Raw genomic sequence first — 13,232 nt, forward strand, 5'->3', positions numbered from 1 at the left:
AGAGCTGCATCAAACCAGTCTCAGGACTGAAGACCACAACAGCAACAACAACAACAACAACAACAACAACAGTGAATTCTTAAGATAAAGCAACAAAATGTACTCTTCATCTGTAAACTTAGAGCCAACTTTTTACACATAAATTTATAATTATAAACTCAGGGTATATTAAAGAACAGAGTACATCGAGATGTCATAAAACAATCAGATTGCATCACGTACAGGTCCCTTTAACGTGTGTATATTCCCAGAGTAATGTGATGATGCAGTTAACATTTGAAAAGCAATACTCAATTCACAGAAGCTTATATTTGTATAAATTGGAGAGTCATGCTGGGTTTACTAATTACATAAGATCTAATTGTTGATAATAAGTGAATACGGCAGCAAAATGTTACAATGTAATGATAAGTTAATAAGCAGGTTCATAATGTGGGTAAAACATTTTCACATACTTCATGTATGTTTGAATCTGTAACTCCTGGTATACAATATCAGAAAAAAATGTATTCGTGTGATTTCAGGTTTTCCCAATAAAGGCAAATTTTGAATAGTTCTTGGATATTCAGGTGCGATGTTATGGTAAACGCACTTATTGCCATCTTCAGGCATTCCTAATGACAGAGTGATATCTACTGTGTGCTGCCTTTATATAATACCCTCCCCCCCCCCTCCACCTCTCACCACCTCCAGCCAGTGCTCTGTGTGCAGGCCTGGTGCAGTGGTGAGGGAAGTGCTGCATTGGGCACTGATCTAGGGTCTTCAAAGCTCACCATGAGGTCTTCTTGGACCAGCTGAAAGTTCTGGAGCTGCTGAATGAAATGTGCTGGATTCCGTATATGGTGTTGGCATTTGCCCACAAAAGGGCTGAGCATCATTGTCAGGGGTTTTGCTGATTTGTATATTGGTGCGCCAATGTTGCCAACAAATGGATGAAGAGGAATTTCTTGTATATGTACTTTTGGTAATCCTTAAACTCCATCCATGAGCAGACGATGTCACCTAGAGTTTATGGACTGCTTAAAGTCCACAAGTAACTAGTGCCTCTTTGTCCAATAGTTAGCAACACTGGTGCATCGGCATATGAATTAGTGAAACCTGACAATGATACCCAGCCCCTTTGTGGGCAAGTGCCAACACCACATACAAAATTCAGTGCATTTCATTCAGCAGCTCCAGAACTTTTGGCTAGGTAAAGAAGTCCTCTTACTGAGCTTCAATGTGGTATCTCTCTTCACAAGGGTGTCTCTAGGAGACTCCCTGAGCTTCATAGGAGAAAAGTTTGGACTAGCACTAACGGAGCTGTTTGAATTCACACTGTATTAACCTACTTTCTGTTCAATGGGTGTTATTATGAACAAATAGTTGCAGTAGTGATGGGCTGCCCACTAACAACTGCAGTGGCCAATACATTTGTGGAGGCATTTGAAGAAGAAGCCCTGTAATCAGCAGTCTGCAACCCTCATTGTTTTTTCAGTGTGTTGGAGACACATTTGTAATATGGCCATGTGGGCGATATCACCTACAAGACTTTCTGCAATGCATGAATTTGCTGCACCAGAATATTAAATTCATGGTGGAGATACAGGAAAACCACCAACTCCCATTTCTGGATGTGCTTGTCAAATGAAGACCAGACAGCATGCTAGTATAGAGCATCTACCATAAACCGATGCATAAAGATTTGCACTTGTTTGCCTCCAGTTGTCATGCCCCCTCAGAAGTTTGTTAAAGAAGGCCTGACGAGCTTACAGTTGATGTTCGTATGATGCACGATAATGCAAGACTGTATATTGCCCTACCAACAAGGGAAATGTTCCATAAATATGGATGGGAAATACCTCCCAACCCATCATACAGTCCTTATATGAACTCCTGAGACTTTGATTTGTTACCAAAATTGAAGGAACAACTCTATGGAAAACATTTTGATACAGTTGATGGAGCTTCTAGTGAGGTGATCCTAGTAATCAGACAGCTCAGTAATGAAGATTTCCTTTCTGGAATACAGAAGCTGTCAAAACATTGGGAGGCTCTCATAAACCAAGAATGGACACTATATTGAAGATCTGTAAAGATACCTTTTAAAATAAATCATTTTCTTGAATTTCATGTTACAGTTTGTAGAACTTTTGAAATGACCCACATAGTATTGGTTTCTAGTTCTTCAACTTTTTGTTCGATTTCCTGTTTGTTTGGGCCCATTTCACAATCTAAATTATGATTACTCTGTTTTATTACGCTATGTAAAATTTAAATATTTTCTCAGATCACTGAATTTTGTCTGCGAGATTTGACACAATTTCACCAATTTTAGCTTCAACCGCACCTGCCTGAGCAGTGATCTGTTTATGCTCTGTTTCTGCTGTAAGTTAAAAGCTAATTAGTTCCCTTATCTCTGAAAACTATACAGTGGTATTTTGAAGAGTTTTTTTTCTGAGTTGCTACACATCATTATTAGCAGCAACAATTCCCGCTTCAAAATTCATTTATAACACTTCAGTTTTATTATTTGTTGCATTAATTTCACCATCCAAGTCTCCATTCTGGTTTTTAAACTCTAATATTATAAAAGCATTATGTTTGACACTGTAGTTCAAAACCAACTGAGCCTCACCAAGAATAAGTTCAAGCTCCATACTGTCATATCGAATCGGTTCATTATTTACCACTTCTTCATTATTTTTCATATTCAGCACTGTTTAAATACAACACAACCTAAAAAAAAAGTATTTCACATGACCTAACAATTCACTACCAGCCCAGTACAAATTATCAAAATACATTTATTTGCTTTTATTCATTTCCCATTCATCCAGCCATTCACAATCTTGGCCCATGTTCCAGTTTTCACTATCCATGGTTACATAAAAGCTCTTGAATTTTGATTTTGGGGTTTCATCTCAAATCCAAACCTGAAACTTAAAAGTAGTTAGTACATTAATCTTGCATTTCCCAAATAGAGCCTAATTATGCATCTTGTGTGGGTGTGGGTGTAACTTAATCTTCACACTGTAGACATCTTGATATCCTGGGATTCTCCATATAGCTGCAAGGTTGCTATGTACTAAAATAAATGGGCTGGACAAATTTGGAAATTTAGAAGTAGTTATATTTTCTGAATTAATTTTTCACAGCCAAGCAATACAGGTTTCACATCTGTAAACTGAATCAACAATGTCATTCTCATGGTTTCAAACATGTCTCTTAAATAATACTGCAGTAAAGCATTACACTTGTTTACATTATTAATTTTATACTTTTCATAAAAACACAGTTACAGTTTGGTTAATTAACGAATTTCAAGATGAAAATATCATTGAGAATTTCCGAAGCTCTTTACAAGATAATAATTTCATGAATCCATTAACATTTTGATGCAAAATTACATAAAAGTGTCGTCGTAACTGCCGCCTGCTTCACGTCTGCTGTGCAGCGAGCTACCTTAATTTAAGTATTAACTGTATTTTTCTTACTTGTCACTTCTTCTTCCGTGTGTATTTGCTTTTAGGAAGCTTTAATTTTCGAGTGCTCTTAATAGTGTTCCATAGATTTCGTGTTTGTTTTGAATACAGTCAGAGAGAGTCCCTTTAGTCAGCCATAGTGCCAGTAGTGTCAGTGTCGTCGTAACTGCCGCCTGCTTCACGTCTGCTGTGCAGCGAGCTACCTTAATTTAAGTATTAACTGTATTTTTCTTACTTGTCACTTCTTCTTCCGTGTGTATTTGCTTTTAGGAAGCTTTAATTTTCGAGAGCTCTTAATAGTGTTCCATAGATTTCGTGTTTGTTTTGAATACAGTAAGAGAGAGTCCCTGTAGTCAACCATAGTGCCAGTAGTGCTAGAGTTTGTTTTCAATACAGTCCAGAGACAGGTAGTGCTATTTTCATTGTTTTCTACAAGTGGCTAGCAACCACAGTTGAGTGAATAAGCAGCCGCCTTTAGTGAATTAGCAGTCTAATTAAAGGTTGATTAACTCTCTTCAGTAAATTGTTTCCTTAGGATGGATAGGATGTGTGACTGCTGTGTACGGACGCAGGAGGAGCTGGCCAATGTTCGCGAACAGCTGAGCGTGTTGATGGCCGCGGTCAGCCGTCTTCAGGCTGCTGCCTCGGAGTGTAGCGGCAGTGGGGAGTCTGGTGCGTCGCAAGGTACACCCCAGGTGTTACATGCTTCACCCACTGTCCCTGCTGTCGAGACATCTTCGCGGGTACCGGGCGCGGTTGGGCCACCCCCTCCCCAAGGGGAGTGGCGGGTTCAGCGGCGTTCGCGGCGCACGAGGCGGAAGGTCAATGTGGAGGCTGGCCGTGTGGCATCGCCCGCTCTGCCTGTGAGGGGACATGTGGCTGCTCGTTCAGCAAGGTCCGAGCAGGCACACGGGGGGAGGGGTTTATTAGTTATTGGGAGCTCCAACGTTAGGCGGGTGATGGAGCCCCTTAGGGAAATAGCGAGAAGGTCGGGGAAGAAGGCCAGTGTTCACTCTGTCTGCTTGCCGGGGGGTCTCATCCGAGATGTGGAGGAGGCCCTACCGGCGGCGATAGAGAGCACTGGGTGCACCCGACTGCAAATTGTTGCTCATGTCGGCACCAATGACTCCTGCCGTCTGGGTTCAGAGGTCATCCTCAGTTCGTACAGGCGGTTGGCGGAATTGGTGAAGGCGGAAAGCCTCGCTCGCGGGGTGGAATCAGAGCTAACTATTTGTAGTATCGTTCCCAGAACCGATCGCGGTCCTCTGGTTTGGAGCCGAGTGGAAGGCTTAAACCAGAGGCTCAGACGATTCTGCGGAGATCTGGGGTGCAAATTTCTCGACCTCCGCTATCGGGTGGAGAAATGTAGGGTCCCCCTGAATAGGTCAGGCGTGCACTACACGCCGGAAGCGGCTACAAGGGTAGCGGAGTACGTGTGGAGTGCACATGGGGGTTTTTTAGGTTAGAGAATCTCCTCCCTAGGCCCGACAAGACGCCTCCTGAGACGCGGCAAGATAGGAGTAGGCAAAATGCAACAGGGAATAACAATATTAATGTGCTAATAGTAAACTGCAGGAGCGTCTATAGAAAGGTCCCAGAAATGCTCTCATTAATAAACGATCACAACGCCCATATAGTACTAGGGACAGAAAGTTGGCTGAAACCAGACGTAAACAGTAACGAAATCCTGAACTCAGATTGGAATGTATACCGCAGAGACAGGCTGAACAGTGAAGGGGGAGGTGTGTTTATAGCGGTAAGAAGTGCAATAGTATCGAAGGAAATTGACGGACATCCGAAATGTGAAATGATTTGGGTGAAGGTCGCGGTTAAAGCAGGCTCAGACATGGTAATTGGATGTCTCTATAGGCCCCCTGGCTCAGCAGCTGTTGTGGCTGAGCATCTGAAGGATAATTTGGAAAATATTTCGAGTAGATTTCCCCACCATGTTATAGTTCTGGGTGGAGATTTTAATTTGCCGGATATAGACTGGGAGACTCAGACGTTCATAACGGGTGGCAGGGACAAAGAATCCAGTGAAATTTTTTTAAGTGCTTTATCTGAAAACTACCTTGAGCAGTTAAACAGAGAACCGACTCGTGGCGATAACATATTAGACCTTCTGGTGACAAACAGACCCGAACTATTTGAAAAAGTTAACGCAGAACAGGGAATCAGTGATCATAAAGCGGTTACGGCATCGATGATTTCAGCCGTAAATAGGAATATTAAAAAGGGTAGGAAGATTTTTCTGTTTAGAAAAAGTGACAAAAAGCAGATTTCAGAGTACCTGTTGGCTCAACACAAAAGTTTTGTCTCAAGTACTGATAGTGTTGAGGATCAGTGGACAAAGTTCAAAACCATCGTACAATATGCGTTAGATGAGTATGTGCCAAGCAAGATCGTAAGAGATGGAAAAGAGCCACCGTGGTTCAACAACCGAGTTAGAAAACTGCTGCGGAAGCAAAGGGAACTTCACAGCAAACATAAACATAGCCAAAGCCTTGCAGACAAACAAAAATTACGCGAAGCGAAATGTAGTGTGAAGAGAGCTATGCGAGAGGCGTTCAATGAATTCGAAAGTAAAGTTCTATGTACTGACTTGGCAGAAAATCCTAAGAAATTTTGGTCTTATGTCAAAGCGGTAGGTGGATCAAAACAAAATGTCCAGACACTCTGTGACCAAAATGGTACTGAAACAGAGGATGACAGACTAAAGGCCGAAATACTAAATGTCTTTTTCCAAAGTTGTTTCACAGAGGAAGATTGCACTGTAGTTCCTTCTCTAGATTGTCGCACAGATGACAAAATGGTAGATATCGAAATAGACGACAGAGGGATAGAGAAACAATTAAAATCGCTCAAAAGAGGAAAGGCCTCTGGACCTGATGGGATACCAGTTCAATTTTACACAGAGTACGCGAAGGAACTTGCCCCCCTTCTTGCAGCGGTGTACCGTAGGTCTCTAGAAGAGCGTAGCGTTCCAAAGGATTGGAAAAGGGCACAGGTCATCCCCGTTTTCAAGAAGGGACGTCGAACAGATGTGCAGAACTATAGACCTATATCTCTAACGTCGATCAGTTGTAGAATTTTGGAACACGTATTGTGTTCGAGTATAATGACTTTTCTGGAGACTAGAAATCTACTCTGTAGGAATCAGCATGGGTTTCGAAAAAGACGGTCATTTGATACCCAGCTCGCGCTATTCGTCCACGAGACTCAGAGGGCCATAGACACGGGTTCCCAGGTAGATGCCGTGTTTCTTGACTTCCGCAAGGCGTTCGATACAGTTCCCCACAGTCGTTTATTGAACAAAGTAAGAGCATATGGACTATCAGACCAATTGTGTGATTGGATTGAGGAGTTCCTAGATAACAGGACGCAGCATGTTATTCTCAATGGAGAGAAGTCTCCCGAAGTAAGAGTAATTTCAGGTGTGCCGCAGGGGAGTGTCATAGGACCGTTGCTATTCACAATATACATAAATGACCTGGTGGATGACATCGGAAGTTCACTGAGGCTTTTTGCAGATGATGCTGTGGTGTATCGAGAGGTTGTAACAATGGAAAATTGTACTGAAATGCAGGAGGATCTGCAGCGAATTGACGCATGGTGCAGGGAATGGCAACTGAATCTCAATGTAGACAAGTGTAATGTGCTGCGAATACACAGAAAGATAGATCCTTTATCATTTAGCTACAAAATAGCAGGTCAGCAACTGGAAGCAGTTAATACCATAAATTATCTGGGAGTACGCATTAGGAGTGATTTAAAATGGAATGATCATATAATGTTGATTGTCGGTAAAGCAGATGCCAGACTGAGATTCATTGGAAGAATCCTAAGGAAATGCAATCCGAAAACAAAGGAAGTAGGTTACAGTACGCTTGTTCGCCCACTGCTTGAATACTGCTCAGCAGTGTGGGATCCGTACCAGATAGGGTTGATACAAGACATAGAGAAGATCCAACGGAGAGCAGCGCGCTTCGTTACAGGATCATTTAGTAATCGCGAAAGCGTTACGGAGATGATAGATAAACTCCAGTGGAAGACTCTGCAGGAGAGACGCTCAGTAGCTCGGTACGGGCTTTTGTCAAAGTTTCGAGAACATACCTTCGCCGAAGAGTCAAGCAGTATATTGCTCCCTCCTACGTATATCTCGCGAAGAGACCATGAGGATAAAATCAGAGAGATTAGAGCCCACACAGAGGCATACCAACAATCCTTCTTTCCACGAACAATACGAGACTGGAATAGAAGGGAGAACCGATAGAGGTACTGAAGGTACCCTCCGCCACACACCGTCAGGTGGCTTGCGGAGTATGGATGTAGATGTAGATGTAGATGTAGACAATAACAAAGAAAGGCATACAACTGTGAATTACGATTACATTATAGTGAATTAAACATTGCCAACAAGTTCTCTGCCATTTCTGCTATTCTACAAGTGCCTTTTATTAAGCTAACTATTTTTACTTGCAGAGGTCCTGAAATCTTGATTTTGTAGTTTGTTTATGTTCTGATAATGATGTAACATTTTGCAATTAGATACTTTTGTGAATATTGTTTCATTTCCTTTACCAAATATTTTAACATAGGTTCTGACTGACAAGGGGGAGGCCTCAGACATGGCCAACCGATTCGGCTCAAATTTGGCAGGTCGCTTGTGTACAACCTAAAACGAAGGAATCTAAGATATTTTGGGTCAACACCCCCGCAATTGAGAAAATCACCCCTAAAGGCATGACAAGCAATAGACTCAAAATTGGCGGGATCAATAGATAATTGTAAATAGAGCATTTTTCATCATCAGGTATGGGGTCGAAAAATGCATACTTTTCCAGAAATCGAGGAAAGAAACTTTTACAACTTCTGCTTCTGTACCCAAATGGTAAACACTTCCACTGACAGCACTGATAGCACCACTACCAAGGTAACTGGCTGAGCATTGGATAACGTGGGTTCGAATCTCGAAGAAACCTAATGGATGTTATTCTTTTCATTTGTATTGGCTCAAATGGCTCTGAGCACTATGTGACTTAACTTCTGAGGTCACCCAGTTGCCTAGAACTTAGAACTAATTAAACCTAACTAACCTAAGGACATCATACACATCCATGCCCAAGGCAAGATTCGAACCTGCGACCGTAGCGGTCTCGTTTGTATTCTTCCATATCTCAATTATAGGGATAGGAGGATTAATAAGGTAAGTAAATCAATAAGGAATGATAATAATAAGGTACACAAACTAATTTCTCAAATGCTGTGAGTTAGTAAAGTATTAAACTCTTAAGCCTTGTCACATGAAAACAACTCCGAGTAAGAGTGCTGCGAATTCCTCACCAGGGATCACAGAGGATCACAGATAGCCAACCACACGACGCATGTTTACAGCGAGTCACGGGACGGAATGCATGCGGGGAGAGTTATGTTGTCCCAATTGCCTCTTCATCACATCATAGTTATCAACCTGGTAGAGTGAAGGTGTCCAGCACGAGCCTTATAGAAGTCAATCGGAAAGAATTGTTTTCCATCATTAGGCTGCCACTAACCTCACGGATACATGCAGTGATTTTTCCATCATTAATGCGCTGAATGAAATACGTTTTGTGAATGAATACAGTGTTCTTCCGTAAGTAACATATGACGAGTACTGTATGTAGTTTGTAGTAATTAGCTCGTCTGTTTATGCCATAGTAACTAGTTATTGTTTGCTGTGTCATATCTTTCAGGTGCATAATCTGAATAATGGAGGATGTACACCCATCGACTAGCGCTGTAATATATAGCTGGGACCCTGTCACAGATGATGGCAAGCGGGAAGTTACTGACAGTGTGTTTTGGTTTGTTAAAGCGTTGCAAGACGGATGCATTATCAATGCACTATCGGAAGCAGGTAGTTCTGTTTCTCGGCGTTCCAGATTGATTGGAGCGGCTATCATTGAGCGATTTTTGGAGCTGACGAACAAAATTACTTTTGTTGATACTGAAGTACTATACCACAAAGACGAAGCAGAAGGTGATTCAGTGGAAGATATACCGACTAGTGAACCGTAAAATAGTCATAACACTTTGGGAATCTCCTCGTCACTGGGAATACATGCTTCATATGTTCCCGATGAGTATTATGAACTGGTTACTAAACGATTGAACTACAGCACTACACCCCTTGAAGTAAAAGTAAAGATGGTAACACTAGCCAGGAATCATCAAAATTGGAACTTACAAACACTACAAAAGAATGGAGCAACAAGAGCCCTGAAAAGGGAGAAGGACTTGAAATTGTGGTAAAGTGATATCGTTAAAAGAGGGACATGATACGACAAATACCAGGCGATAAATAAGTGGACATACCACCGATTTGTCGAATCTCATTGTCGTAACGAGAATGTAACAACGAGAATACTTCAGGAGTGGGCTGCAGGTGCAGCGATCCAATATATGGCCAACAAGGATTTTACGTTTGCTGGATTATCTTGGGCAAGAAATTTCAAATCGGAGTATAAAATTCGTCAATGGCACGTCACTAAATACGTCTCTCATAAGGAGATACAAAATATAGAAAATATACAGAAAGTGGCAGCTCTTTTCAGCACGCAAACAGCGACACTTATGACCGGTTTTAATCGTGATTACGAGATCAACACCGATCAAACAGGACGCGAGTATCGCATGAACATTCGACGCACGTTATCGCATAAGGGAGAAAAACGAACCCTTGTCGCAGTTGGTAGTAAAAAACAAACTAACACATTCGTACACGGCGCAATATGCCATCACAGCCTGTGGAAAAGTGTTGCCTAAGATTTTCTTGTGTTTACAAGAAACGAATGTTACATTTGGTCCTCGGGTAATAGAAGACATCATGTTTAACCAATACGTTGAAATATGTTTACATTACCTGCTCCAAATCTGGGAAACTGACGAATGCGACTTACAGAACATTTCTTGAGAATATTTTAAAACCATACGTTTCTGACAACAAGTTTTGTCTAATATTGGATTCCTGGAGTGGACAAATTAACACTACAATATATGACACAATGTTATAGACGGCGAGGGTCAGCCGACGTGCACAGTAAAAGTAATACTGCCAAACTGCACACCTGTGTGCCAGCCCTGTGATGTTTATTTCTATTGCGAGGTTGTAACCTTTATTTCCAGGCTTCAGAATTGCAGTGTGCTTCTGGAAACCAAGTGGGAATTGTACAACCGCACGGATGCAATAACTATTCACAGCATAATTCATAACCAACTTTCAGCACCGATTTTTCAGGCAATGATATCATTTGCGTGGTACGCATCAAAATTAATTCCCGAAAAAGACATATTTTTAAATGTAAACCAAGTTTGTTTTCCTCCGACTCTTTGGAAGAAAGAGTGTAGCTGTCAAAAGATTGCATTCATTAGATGTTCTTGGAGCCGTGAGTATATTTGTTTCAAATGTTTATATGACAAAGACCATCCATCTGGTTGTTCGAAGAAAAGTGAGGACACGTAACAGTGACTGGAAGACCCATTGCAAAGTAGCCTGGAATAATATTTTAGTTGTTTACTATCCCAAGAGGTTTGAGAAATTTATTTGCCTACCTTATTATTCCTTATTGATTTACTTACCTTATTAACCCTCCTGTCCCTATCAGTTGAGATATGGAAAAATACAAACGAAAAGAATAACACCCGTTAGGTTTCTTCAAGATCAGAACCCAGGTTATCCAATGCCCAGCCAGTTACCTTGGCCGTCACACTATCGGTGCTGTTGGTGAAAAGCATTTGCCATGTGGGTACAGAAGCGGTAGTTGTAAAAGTTTCTTTCCTCGATTTCTGGAAAAGTTTGCATTTGCGGCCCCCATACCTGATGATGAAAAATGCTCTATTTACAATTATCTATTGATCCCTCCAATTTTGAGTCGATTGCTAGTCATAACCTTTAGGGGTGACTTTCTCAAAATTTCGGGGGTGTTGACCCAAAATATCTTGGATTGCACCGTTTTAGATTGTACATAAGCGACCTGCCAAATTTGAGCTGAATCGGTTGGCCATGTCTCAGGCCTTCCCCTTGTGAGTATAGATGTTCTGCTGTTAAGTATATATACGTATTTTAAGCTAAAACTTATCTCCTGTGAGTATATATAACATGTGATATGAGAATCATAACCTCCAATTGAGAGCAGTATCAGTCTCCCTCTACCATTTTTACCCTCCACGTTGCCCTCTAGTACTAAATTGGTCTCCCTCTACGATTTTTACCCTCCAAGTTGCCCTCCAGTACTAAATTGGTGATCCATTGATGCCTCAGAACATGTCCTACCAACCGATCCCTTCTTCTAGTCAAGTTGTGCCACAAACTCCTCTTCTCCCCAATTCTATTCAATACCTCCACATTAGTTATGTGATCTACCCATCTAATTTTCAGCATTCTTCTGTAGCACCACATTTCGAAAGCTCCTATTCCCTTCTTGTTTAAACTATTTATCATCCATGTTTCACTTACATACATGGCTACACTGCATACAAATACTTTAAGAAATGACTTCCTGACACTTAAATCTATACTCGATATTAACAAGTTCCTCTTTTTCAGAAACGCTTTCCTTGCCATTGCCAGTCTACATTTTATATCCCCTCTACTTCAACCTTCAACAGTTATTTTGCTCCCCAAATAGCAAAACTCATTTACTACTTTAAGCGTCTCATTTCCTAATCTAATTCCCTCTGCATCACCCAACTTAATTCAACTACATTTCATTATCCTCATTTTGCTTTTGTTGATGCTCATCTTATACCCTCCTTTCAAGACACTGTCCTTTCCATTCAACTGCTCTTCCAAGTCTTTTGCTGTCTCTGACAGAATTACAATGTCATCGGCGAACCTCAAAGTTTTTATTTCTTCTCCATGGATTTTAATGCCTACTCCAAACTTTTCTTTTGTTTCCTTTATTGCTTGCTCACTATACAGATTGAATAGCATCGGGGAGAGGCTACAACCCTGTCTCACTCCCTTCCCAACCACTGCTTCCCTTCCATGTCCCTCGACTCTTATAACTGCCATCTGATTTCTGTACAAATTGTAAATAGCCTTTCGCTCCCTGTATTTTACCCTGCCACCTTCAGAATTTGAAGGAGAGTATTCCAGTCAACATTGTCAAAAGCTTTCCCTAAGTCTACAAATGCTAGAAATGTAGGTTTGCCTTTCCTTAATCTTTCTTCTACGATAAGTTGTATGGTCAGTATTGCCTCACATGTTCCAACATTTCTACGGAATCCAAACTGCTCTTTCCTGAGGCTGGGTTCTACCAGTTTTTCCATTCATCTGTAAAGAATTCGCATTAGTATTTTGCAGCTGTGACTTATTAAACTGATAGTTCGGTAATTTTCACATCTGTCAACATCTGCTTTCTTTGGGATTGGAATTATTATATTCTTCTTGAAGTCTGAGGGAATTTCGCCTGTCTCATACATCTTGCTCACCAGATGGTACAGTTTTGTCAGGACTGGTTCTCCCAAGGTTGTCAGTAGTTCTAATGGAATGTTGTCTACTCCCGGGGCCTTGTTTCTGACTTAGGTCTTTCAGTGCTCTGTCAAACTCTTCATGCAGTATCATATCTCCCATTTCATCGTCATCTACATCCTCTTCCATTTCCATAATATTGTCCTCAAGAACATCGCCCCTGTATAGACCCTCTATATACTCCTTCCACCTTTCTGCTTTCCCTTCTTTGCTTAGACTGGGTTTCCATCTGAGCTCTTGATATTCATACAAGTGGT

The sequence above is a fragment of the Schistocerca cancellata genome, chromosome 5, assembly GCF_023864275.1.
Source record: "Schistocerca cancellata isolate TAMUIC-IGC-003103 chromosome 5, iqSchCanc2.1, whole genome shotgun sequence".
Lineage (NCBI taxonomy): Eukaryota > Metazoa > Arthropoda > Insecta > Orthoptera > Acrididae > Schistocerca > Schistocerca cancellata.